The following is a 13,181-nucleotide window of genomic DNA, read 5'->3' on the forward strand; positions in this document are numbered from 1 at the left end:
GGTATTACTTTTAAGCCAGTGTGAACCTATTTCTGTTACTTGCCACTGGAAATAATCTGACTGGTACAGAGGTCCCCTATTTAATGCATATAAATTGGTTTTTATGTTATATTTTGCTCACCATATATCCATAATTATTTTTGCTATGCTCTTTGGCAACCAAATACTTTCAAAACATATCCCACATAATTAATTGTGTTAGAAATATAAGAAGATTCCATTAAAAATAACCAAAGCCCTAAACTCATAGGATTTGATAAAATCTTCCAAACTGGTCAGTCATTTATTTATTCACCCAATGAGGAGTTATTGAGAGCCTAATAATCATCAAGCATTAAATAAAGTGAAGTCCACTGCACTCTGATTCTGTCCCTTTAAATCACGTTTGACTGCAAAGAAAATAGGGCAATCTGTGATTATGCATATATTCATTACAAACTATTGCACAAATATTTGGCTCATAACTATGAGTTAAATGGTATGACATTTCCATGAGAAAATTAATTACTTGAACATGTGTTATATAAAATATGTCAAATCATTTATTTGGATGTTGTAGATCACATATCAGTTTTAACCAAAGGAAATACAGGAGAAATAAATGTGAAATGCACACTTTATACATCTTAAATGACATATTATGCCTAAGGGCCTCTTGCAAATAAACAATTTTTTTTCTGGATAAGGAGAGTCATTGGAAAGATCATAAAACCACAGATCCAAAGAAGGGAGTCATTTGCAATACATTCTTCATGCCTTTAGAGGTTGTACCTATTGATAACTTGTCTATCTAAAGACTATGTTTCACACAAATAGCTATATGTAAAGAATGGGCAGATTAATCATTTCAGATACCAAATTGTCATCTAAAATAGTTTGGAATACTATCTGCCACGGAATAAAAAATAAAGATTTATGGTGATGTATAAGTACCTACATTCTGATGTTTTTTATGGTTTCAACAATTTTGAGAGAGAAGGATCTATATAAAGATCTATAAGTTAGAGACAGTAACAAATGCCACTTGAGATAGACATATAATACTATAATAAATTATGGTGCAAGATAACTAAAGAAAAAAAGAAACTAGTAAGGTCAAATACATACACACAGAACATGAGGCCTGTATTCTTTATTGAGAGCCAAGAAACTTCATAAATGGAAAGAAAATTTCCCAGGGAAGCATATGGGTTTCATTCTGTAAGCTCCAGAGGGAGTATGTTTATTCAGTCAGGCATACAGCAGGACCATCTCGATATTAATATACACACAGGATAAGTGTGACACCCAGCCCATAAACTAACCATGTTACAGCAAGTTTTTATTTTATACTCTGTGATTTTAGGCCAAAAGATATGTCTTATAAAATATCCAAGCTCACATAATTAAAATGTCTCATGTTAAACTTCCAATTCACAAAGTGATATTTGTCCTTCAAGCTATGGAATTTATAAATAGCTTGATTTATTTCTCATTCTCTTAACATTAGTACAAGCATTCACTATGTTAGAATTAGTTACTTAAATACATTTGAGTTGAGACTGTACATTTTCTGTAGGGCACTGAAGTGCATTCTTTTGCTCTGAATAAGTATTCTCTTTATGTATGAATGAGTGTTGTCACAATTGCAGGGGACAGGGTGTATTCACCAAGAATAATGTTCTCAGAGGTTGTGGGCATTTTGCTTTAGGGGGCAATGATAAGAACTTTTGCTAACTTGGACCAAGCCTATGATTCAAACTACTTTAAGGCATGTGGATGGAGGTCACAGTAGTGTAATTTGTGTGAGGTGGAATGAGGAATGTGTAAAGAATGTTCTCTCATCAAGCCAGTAACCTACACTTGTTTGTGATGGTTACTTTATGTCAATTTTACTGAACCACTGGGTGCCCAGATATTTGTTTAAATATTATTCTGGATGTGTTTGTAAGGTTGTTTTTGTATGACATTAATATTTGAATTGGTAGACTGAGTAAAGCAGATTGCCCTCCCCAATGTGGGTGAGCCTCATCCAGTCAGTTGAAGAACTGAATAGAACAAAAGGCTGAATAAGAAAGAATTCTATCTCTCTGCTTCACTGTCTTCAGGGTGGGGCATCAATCTTCTGCCTTCAAACTCAGGCTCAAACTGGAACTATATCATTGGCTCTTCTGATCTCCATCTTGCCAACTGAAGATTTTGGATCTTTTCAGCCTTCATAATCATGTGATGTTGTATTCCAATTCCATATAGTAAGTTAAAATTCTGTTGGTTCTGTTTCTCAGGAAAACCCAGACTATTAACTAATACACCTACCTACTAAATTTGACACCCAGAGTGAATCACCTTTTAGCACATTCATTTCTACATAATAAAATATAATATCATTATTTTGTTGATCTTTTTCTTTAGTATCAAAATGAACAATTAATGATTAAAAATAATATATTTCAACTTTAACAATATTATTCAAGTAAATAATTTCATGTATAAACTAATATTTTCACTTAAAATATTAAATATCACAGTTTATACTTTGCTTCACTTTTAAATCTTAAAAACAAATACAAATCCTGAGTGGTAACACAGAATAATAGAATTGAACCATCTCATATTCTGTTTCTTTTGGTTTATAAACACTGTGATATTATTGCTTATTTCTAATTTACTATTTAATCTCAGGAGTATATAGTACCACAGGAAATAAAGGCAAAAACTGTGCCTAAAACAACTCTAATGATTATGAACCATTAAAAAGTACTTTCCAGTCACACACACAAAAAAGAGAAATACTGTACGATCTCACTTACATGTAGAATCTAAAAATAATACCAAACTCATAAAACCAGAGAGTAAAATGGTATTTTCTAGGGGCTGAGATGTGGGAGAAATGGGGTGATATTGGTCAAAGAAGGCAAACTTCCAATTAAAAGATTAACAAGTTCTGGGGATCTACTATGCAGCATGGTGATTATAGCTACTAAGACTATATCATACACTTGAATGTGGCAAGGACTATAAATCTTAAATGTACTTACCACAAAAAAAGAAATTGTAATTATATGATGGGATGAAGAGAGTAGCTAATGCTACAGGTGGTAAACATATAAATACAACAAATCAACATATCGTATACCTTAAACTTACACCATGTTATATGTCAATTATATCTCAATCAAGTTGAGGGAAGGGGGAAGGTAAAAAATTAAAAAGAAACTCATTGTTGAAACATGGAGAAGGGAGAGACATCCCCAGATCTTTCCCCTTGAAACAACAATAAGCTGAACATCTAAAACTCGACAATAAACACCCAAATTTCACACTAGCACATCTGAGCATGGGATCTATGCATAAGAGCTACCAAAGCTCAGAACCCAAGTGTCAGACAGTAGACTGGGAGAAATAGAGAAGCTGGCCCTCGTAGCCACCAAGCACCCTGTAGGGGGGGAGGGAAGAAGGTGTGGTGAGTTCCTTGAACAGCCATGCCTGGGAGTACTGTGGGCTCCACATGACTGGTGGCAGGGGCAAGTCATCAGAGCAGAAAAAAGAGAAGCAGGATGACACAGAAATAACAGTTGATTTTTACTGCCTGAGGTTGCAAAACCAAGGCTGAGCTGCAGCCTCCACTCCTGAACACAGAGACCCCCTCCCTCCATATCTGAGCAAGTGCTACCAAAACTATCACTAACACTGACAGGGACTGAGACTAAGAGTAGTGAGCATAATTAGACATCTACAAGAAAATGAAAAGGCATTATTAAGGCTTTATATAAAGCAGGGATCCAAGAGGCTTAGATGCGGCCTACTAAAAAAAAAATAAAAGAAAAGCACCTTCTTTGCAGCAGGATAAAAAGAGATATTTATATAATAAATCTTTTTTCTGGAAAAACAGCAGAATTAATTTCCGCTAATGCCCAGGAGGAGAAATAGCCCATTAAACACCATGGACAACCAAGGTGACAAGGCAGCTCAAAAAGAAACAGAAAAATCTACAGAAAATATGGTTACAAACATAGAAATATGCAACTTAAATGACAGAGAATTCAGAATGGTACTTCTGAAAGAAACTCAGTGAGTTCTGAGTTCTGAAAGGAGTCATATCAACAATTTCAGGAATTGAAAAAATACCTAAATGAGCAGAGCAAATAGATTGATACCTTCAAAAAGAACAGAATAGATCTTCTGGAGATAAAACACACACACACACACACACACACACACACACACACATTCATTAAGTTGAAAAATGAAATAGCAAGCTTAGGAAATAGAGTCGACCAAATGGAGGAAAGGAACAGTGATATCAAAGATAGAATCTAGAAATAAATCAGAAAGAAAAGAGAAATTGAAGAATGAAAAATAATGAAAGAGACATTCAAGAACTAGCTGATACCATCAGGAGAGGAAACAACAATAATGAGCATTACCAAAGCTGAGGAAAAAGGGGCAGTGTCTAAAAAAACATTTTCAGACAAATAGTTGATGAGAATTTCCCAAATCTAAGGAATGAGCTGGAGCTTGGAATGCAAGAAGTCAACAGAACACCCAATTATCTCTACCCAATAAGGCCTTCACCAAGACACATTGTATTAAAATTATCAAAAATCAATGACAAAGACAGAATTCTCAGGGCAGCCAGGGAGAAGAAAATGGTAACTTATAAAGGAAAACCCATTAGATTATCCTTAGACTTCTCAGCGCAAAGCTTACAAGCCAGAAATGAATATAATCAAATATTTAAACAATTAAGTGAAAGGAACTACCAGCCTTGAATAATGGATCTAGCTAAACTCTCCTTTAGATATGAAGGTGAAATTAAGACCTTTCCAGACAAACCAAAATTGAGGGAATTCTTCACTACGAGGCTTGCACTACAGTAAATACTGAAAGGGGTCAGCTCACCTAAAACAAAATGACAAAAAAAACCCCACATAATTAGGAGTAAAGTGACTATGAAGCAAATCAGAGCAGAGGAGAGCAATGCTTACTAAGAACAGGACATTATAAGCTTAAATAATAAGAGAATTGCTATAGAAAGATAGTAATGAGCATTCAGCACACATAGAGACAAATTGTGATAACAAATGGGAAGATTCAAAGATCCATATTTGCAAAGAGAATGGAGATAAGGTACGTGCAGAAGAAAATGGACAACTGTACATATATAACTTTTTTTATATATTTGTAATGGTAACCACACACAGAAGATTCAGAACTGAAGTATATAATATATAACAAAAAGAATCAGAGGGAATACCTACAAAAGCCAACCAAAATAAAGAAAACAGAAACACAAGGACAAGGAAGCAATGAAAACTCTGAGCTACTAGAAAGCCAAAGTTAAAATGGCTATAAGAAGACCTCATATTTCAATAATCACCCTAAATGTAAATGGACTGAACTCACCAATAAAAAAAAAACAGACTTGAAGAATGGATCAAAAAACAAAACCCAGCCATATTCTCCCTCCAGGAGACACATCTCAGCTCCAAAGACAAATATTGACTCAAAGTGAAAGGGTGGAAAATGATGTTTCAAGCAAATGGCATTCAGACAAAAGCAGGAGTAGCGGTACTAATAGCAGATGAAATAGACTTCAAAATACAAAAGGTAAAGAAAGATACCGAGGGACACTTCATCATGATAAAGGAAATCATGCACCAAGAAGACATAACACTTAATAATATCTATACTCCCAATCAAGGAGCCCTGAAATATGCAAAGCAATTACTAACAGAACTCGAGGGAGAATCAGACGAAAACACTATCATAGTAGGGAACCTATAAACCCCACTGTCGGATATGGCAGATCATCAAAACAGAAAATCAATAAGGAAATAATGTACTTAAATGGCACATTAGACCAAGTGAACATAATTGACATCTACAGAGCCTTCCATCCCCAAACAGCTGCTTATACATTCTTCTCTAGTGCACATGGAACATTCTCAAGGATTGACCACATACTCAGGCACAGAGATAGCCTCAACAAATATAAGAGGTTTGAAATTATACCAACCATATGCTCTGATCATAATGCTTTGAAACTAGAGATCAACTGCAAAAAAAAAAATACATGGAAATTAAACAACATGCTACTGAAGAATAAGTGGGACAGAGAAGGAATAAACAGAGAGATCAAGAGATACATAGAAATGAATGATAATGATAGTACAACATATCAAAACTTTTGGGACATGGCAAAAGCGGTCATAAGAGGAACATTCATATCATTACAGGCCTATCTCCAAAAACAAGAACAAGCCCAAATAAACAACCTAACACTTCATCTTAAAAAACTGGAAAAGGAAGAATATTTGAAGCTGAAAGTCAGTAGAAGGAAAGAAATAATCAAAATGAGAGCAGAAATAAATAAAATTCAAACAACAACAACAACAAAACAATAGAAAAAATAAATGCAACAAAGAGGTGGTTCTTTGAGAAGGTTAATAAAATTGGCAAATCCCTGGTTAGACTCACTAAAGAAAAAAGAAAAAGGACATAAATAAACAAAATCAGGGGTGAAAGAGGAGAAATTATGACTAACATCACAGAAATACAAAGGATCATACAAGAATACCATGAAAAAGTATATAACACCCAATTTAATAATCTAGAAGGAATGGACCAGTATTTAGAGAGATACAACCTTCCTGAACTGAATCAAGACGAACTAACAAATCTAAATAGATCGAACAGCGGTATAGAAACTGATACAATTATCAAAAACCTACCAAAAAGTACAAGTCCAAGACCAAATGGCTTCATCAGTGAATTCTACCAAACATTCAAAGAAAATTTAATATCTATTCTCTTCAAACTCTTCCAAAAATTGAAGAGGAAGCAATACTTCCCACCTCATTTTATGAAGCCAGTATTACCCTGATCCCAAAACTTGGTAAAGATAACACACACAAAGAAAACTACAGACCAATATCTCTCATGAACATAGATGCAAAAATCCTAAATAAGGTGTGGCTCCATAGTGTAGTGGTTAGCACATCTGCTTTACACACAGAAGGCCTGGGTTCATGCCCCAGGTAGAGCCAAGGACAATGCCCCAGGTATGCCAGGCCCTGTGAGCATGTGGGAGGAGACACCCTGCCTTCAGAGATCCAGTTCTTGGGAGGGCTCCCAATCAACGGCAACATCCCTAGAGGACATACAAATGGCCAACAAATATTTGAAAAGATGATCAACATCGCTAGCTATTAGGGAAATGCAAATCAAAACCACAATTAGCTACCATCTCATACCTGTTAGAATAGCTATAATCAACAGAACAAGTAATAACAAATGTTGGAGAGGATACACTGCTGGTGGGACTGAAAACTGGTACAGCCACTATGGAAAACAGTATGGAGGTTCCTCACAAAACTAAGAATCGATCTACCATATGATCCAGCAATACCTCTACTGGGTATTTACCCCAAAGACTTGAAAACCCATATCCGAAAAGATATTTGCACACCGATGTTCATAGCAGCATTATTCACAGTGGCCAGGACATGGAAGCAACCGAAGTGTCCTATGATAGACGATTAGCTAAAGAAGCAGTGGTACATATATACAATGGAATATTACTCAGCCATAAGAAAAGATGAAATATTGCCATTTGCGACAACATGGATGGCCCTCGAGATAATCATGCTAAGCAAAATAAGCCGGACAGAAAAAGCTGAAAATCACATGATATTACTTATCCATGGGATGTAAACCTAAAAGCAACAAATGAACAGAACAAATAAACAGAGGCTCATGGACATGGACTATAGACTAGTGGTTACCAGAGGGTAGGGGGAAGAGGGAGTGGGGAGGTAGATGGGGTAAAGGGAGTCAAATATGTGGTGACAGAAAGAAAACTATGGGAGGTGAACACACAGTGTAAATATATATATTCATTACTGTTAAAGTATACTGATGAAACGTATTGGATTTCGTTAACTAATATCACCATAAGAAAATAATTAATTTTTTAAAAATAGGGGAAAAAGAAAATGATTAGGGAGAGAGAACTCATCTCACCTCCTGGCTCTGAGGGACACAGAATTGAAAGAGTGAGCAGCTTCATCTCCTACTGCTGCAGGGAAAGCAAAGGAGGTAGAAATTGCTTTCTAAGCTGACCTTAAGAATAGATGGATGGACCAATGAATGGATCCATGAACTGCCCTTTGATTCTTTTTGCTTTTTGAAATCCGTAATCATAGAGGCTCATAGAAAACGATTTGGAAGGGAGGGGTGAGAAGAGAGAGGATGATCAGGTGCCAGGAAGAACAGAGCATTGTGGTATGGTGGCAGGACTGCAGATCTATTAGGGGATGAAAGTGGAAATAAAAATGAGTGACATCATTAAAAAAATGTAACTCATGAGTTAGAAATAAAACAAGGAGGAAGAGAGACTTTTTAAAAGTGAAGAACAGAAAGTAATGAAATGGAATGCCAAACCAAATCAAAAGGAATGACAAAATAAAACACTAGTTTTTCATATGACTAGGAAGATGACAGATATACATGCTATATGTGCCAGCATAGGCTTACCCACATATACTTAATCTGTTATGTTAACAGATAATTACTGTTAAAGTTTAAGTTTCTTCTCATGTAACTTTATTTTTTCTAATAAACATTATTAAGTAGATAAAGAAAGACGAAAAAACACAAAAACTTACTCTTCAAACAAATGCACATACCTGAGTCCACATATTTTGGGGGCTGACTATATAACTGGGAGCTCTCCAAACTGACTTCCATATAAAATGCAATGTTTATTAAATGATAAGTATTAAAATTGGGCTAATTTGAAGCTTTTAACTTATTATTATAATGCAATCAGAACCACAGCTTTTGTTTAGACCTTAAACATGTGCTGTCCACAGCTACATGTGGCTGCTGAGCACTTGCAATGTGCCTAGTCCATATTGAGATGTGCTGTAAGTGGGAAATGTACACCAGATTACAAACACTTAACATGACAAAAATTATATAAAATATTTAATAATTTTTATATAGATTACATGTTGAAATGATAATATTTTAAATATATTGACTTAAATAAAATTAAAATTATTAATATTAACTTCCCCTACTGAGATGTCACTTCACACCTGCTAGAATGGCTATCATCAATAAATCAACAAACAACTAGTATTGGTGAGGATGTGGAGAAAAGGGAACCCTTGTGCCCTGCTGATGGGATTGCAAATTGGTACAGCCACTATGGAAAACAGTACGGAGGTTCCTTAAAAAATTAAAACTAGAACTACCTTATGACCTAGCAATTCTACTTCTGGGTAATTTTCCAAAGAAATATAAAACACTGATTCAAAAAGATATGCATACCCTCTATGCTCATTGCAGTATTATTTACAATAGCCAACGTATGGAAGTAACCTAAGTGCCTATCAATAGACAATTAGTTAAAGAAGATGTGGTACATATATATAATGGAATTTTACTCAGCCATAAAAGAGAGTGAAATCTTACCATTTGCAACGACATGGATGGACCTGGAGGGTATTATGCTAAGTGAAATAAGTCAGACAAAGAAAGACAAACACCATATGATCTCACTTATATGTGGAATCTAAAGAACAAGATAAAAGAACAAACAAAACAGAAACGAACTCATAGATACAGACAACAAACTGATGGTTGCCAGATAGGCAGGTTTTGGGGGTCTGGGTGAAATAGGTGAAGGGATTAAATGTGATTTAATGTGATAAAGTGGCATATTAAATGTGATAAAATGGTATAAAATTATACATATACACTGTACCAATGATTAAGAAGTACAAATAGTCACAAGAGTGTGAAGTACAGCATAGGGAATATAGTCAATAATATTGTAATAATTATGTATAGTGCCAGATGGGTTCTAGACTAATTGGGGGGATCAATTCATATATTATATAAATGTCTAACCATTATGCTATACACCTGAAACTACTATAAAATAATATTGAATGTCAACTGTAATGGAAAAAAATGAAAAATTAAATTAAAAATTATTGTTTTAAAATACTATGTACTGATCCATTGCATTTACCTAAAACAAAAATCTATTAAGTGTTTTTGTATAAAAAAAAATCCTCAAACTTCAACAGTAAAATAGCAGAAAATCGAATTAGAAAATGGGAAAAGGACATGATGTGCCATTTCACTGAAGAGGATATACAGATGACAATAAGCACATGAAAAAATGTTCAACATTACTAGTCATTAGAGAAGCACTGTTATTATAAAAGCTAAACTAAAACAAAATAATGACAATATCAAATACTGGCAAGGACGTAGAAAAACTAGATCTCTCAAACATTGCTGAGAATGTAAAATGTTATAGCAATTCTGGACAATAATTCAGTAATTTCTTTTTTAAAAAACTAAATATACCCTACTACATTATCCAGCAAAAGCACACTAGGATATTTATCAGAGAGAAATGACATTTCATGTCTACGTAAAAATGTATACACAAATGTTCATAGCAGCTTTATTTGTGATAGTCAAAAACTGGAAGCAACTAAAATGTCCTTCAATAGATGAATGGTTAAACAAACTGGAATACCTCTTCAGCAATAAAAAAGAACAAATTACTGATACAGCAACAATTTGAATGAATCTCAAGGGCATTATGCTAAATAAAAAAGGTCAATCTCAAAGGTCATATGTTGTACGGGTCCATTTATATAATATTCTCAAAATGATAAAATTAGAGATGAACAGATTTGTAATTATCAGGAGTTAAGGATGGTGGGTTTGAGGGGAATAGGTGTGACTATAAAAGACTAGCAAGCAGGTCTTGGTAGTGACAGAATCATTTCGTATCTTGATTTTGATGGTGGTCACACAAATCAATACATGTGATAAAATGGCATAAAACGATACACATACATTGTACCAATGAAAATTTCCTGATTTTGATACTATACTATGGTTACCCAAGATGTAACCATTGGGAGAAACTGGGTAAAAGGAACAGAAGACCTCGCTGTACTAATTTTGTAAACTCTCATGAATCTATAATTATTTAAAAATAAAAATTTTTATAAATTGTGAAATAAGATATAATGAAAAGTAATAAGCTAAGCATTGAACTTAAGTTAATAATAGAAAAACGAGATAAACCCAAAGAAAATAGAAAAAAGGAAATAATAAAGCTAAATAATAAAACAGAAGACAAACAACAGAGAGGATCGACAAAATCACAAGTTGGTTTATTGAAAAAATAATACCTTGGAAAATTTAATGTCAATAAATTTATTACTTATCCCAAACTGGCAAAACTCCTAGAAAATATAACCAACCCAAATTGACTTGGAGAAAATTAGAATTTTGGGGTAGTACTATAAGCACTGAAGAAATACAATCGATATGTATAAATATCAGGACCAGATGGTTTTGTAGTCAAGTTTTACCAAGTATTCAAGGAATATATCTTTCCAATATTATGAAAAATATTGCAGGAAATAGAAATAGAAAGGAAACTCTTCAGCTCTCCAACTATTATGCAACCTTGATAGCAAATACGGACAAGAAAATTGTAAGAGCTACAACACAAACTCATTCACCAGCACAGACATAAAAACCCTAAACAAAATATATGCAAACCAATTCCATCAATAAGTAGAACACATAACATCACAACTAAGCTTTGCTTATCCCAGGAAGGCAAAGTTGGTTTAATACTAGAAAATACATTATTTTTATTCACTGAATGAGAAAAATAAATAAATTATCTTAATAAATGCAGTAAACATATTCAATGTAATTCCAAACCTATTTGGAATAAAATTGCCTAACAACCTAGGAGTAGAAGATAATAAGTCATTTATGAAACACTTAAAAACAATCTAATACCTAAATCTGAAGCATGAGAACTTCACCTTTGAAATAAGATCAGGGAGCAAGACAGGGACTATTACCACCTCAACATTAAACTAGAGATCTTATCTGGTTAAATAAATGAGAGAGAGATTTTATAACCTTTAAAGGTTAAAAGGATTGAAAAGAGAGAAAAACATTATTTGAAAAGTATTTGATTGCTAACACAGAAAACCCAAGGCAAACAGCTGACAAGTGATTGGAGTTAATTGAATAAGAATGGTTGATTAAAATGTTAAGATTTAAAATTCATTTCAGTTATATACAACAACAATAGATGGGAAACATAATGTTTCAAAATATACCACTTATAATAGCAAAAAAAAGTTACCCAGAAATAAATCGAATAAAGATATGCATGACATTTATAAAGTTATAAAGCTTTACTTAAAGTTAAAACAACTATCCCTCCTCAAACTGACAGAAATTCAGAGGTTTATTCTCCATATATGGTCAACAGGAGGCCTCTGGTCCACAGATGATCAGCACATTTGAAGGCAGAAACCTTACTGCAAATCAAGCAAGAATGTGATCAAATCCTTAAATGCTAAATACTGAGATACCACCCCATTGTAACCCCAAGTATTTCCCCCGTTGGATTGCAGAACTCTAGAAGCCAAACCTTTACCCTACTGGCAGAAAATTAGATGATCCTCCTTTAGGAAGTTCAGCAATCCATAAAGACCTAAAGACACTGGCTTAGGGACTCCCCCCCACCCCCAGCCAAATGACTCATGTGGATCATTCAATAGTAAAGCTGTAAGTCAACAAGTTCCCTTCATGTGGTCAGAGCTTTCAATCAACTTTTTAATCCTAAACTTAAGCATGAGCAAACAAAGTCTAACAAATATCATAAGAAAACCTCTAAAATGTAAGATAGAGTCCAAAGTAAACAAACCAATGAACAAACAAATGGATGAAGGCAATCTGAAGGAAATATAATTTATGCAAGGAAAAGAAAAACTTCAAAACAATTAGCATTAATATATTAAAAGAAATCACAAAAGAGAAACAAGAACAGAATCCTACTATTAAAACAGAGAACAAAAAAGATTTCTTGGAAATTAAGAACATGGCAAGAAGGTAGCAGAAATGAAAACCTCAACAGTGAAGTTGAAATACAAAAGAAAGAGAAATAGGAGATTCCACTCAAGATGGCGAAGTAGGTAGATGCTGTGCATGCCTCCTCTCACAGCCATATCAAAATTACAACAAAACTGCAGAACAACCGTCATTGGGACTTGCCTGAAGTCTAGCTGAACAGAAGCCCTATAACTGGGAACATAGAGAAGAGGCCACCTCAAGACTAATTGGAGGGGCAG

The sequence above is a fragment of the Rousettus aegyptiacus genome, unplaced genomic scaffold (genome assembly GCF_014176215.1).
Source record: "Rousettus aegyptiacus isolate mRouAeg1 unplaced genomic scaffold, mRouAeg1.p scaffold_m13_p_9, whole genome shotgun sequence".
In the NCBI taxonomy this organism is placed as follows: domain Eukaryota; kingdom Metazoa; phylum Chordata; class Mammalia; order Chiroptera; family Pteropodidae; genus Rousettus; species Rousettus aegyptiacus.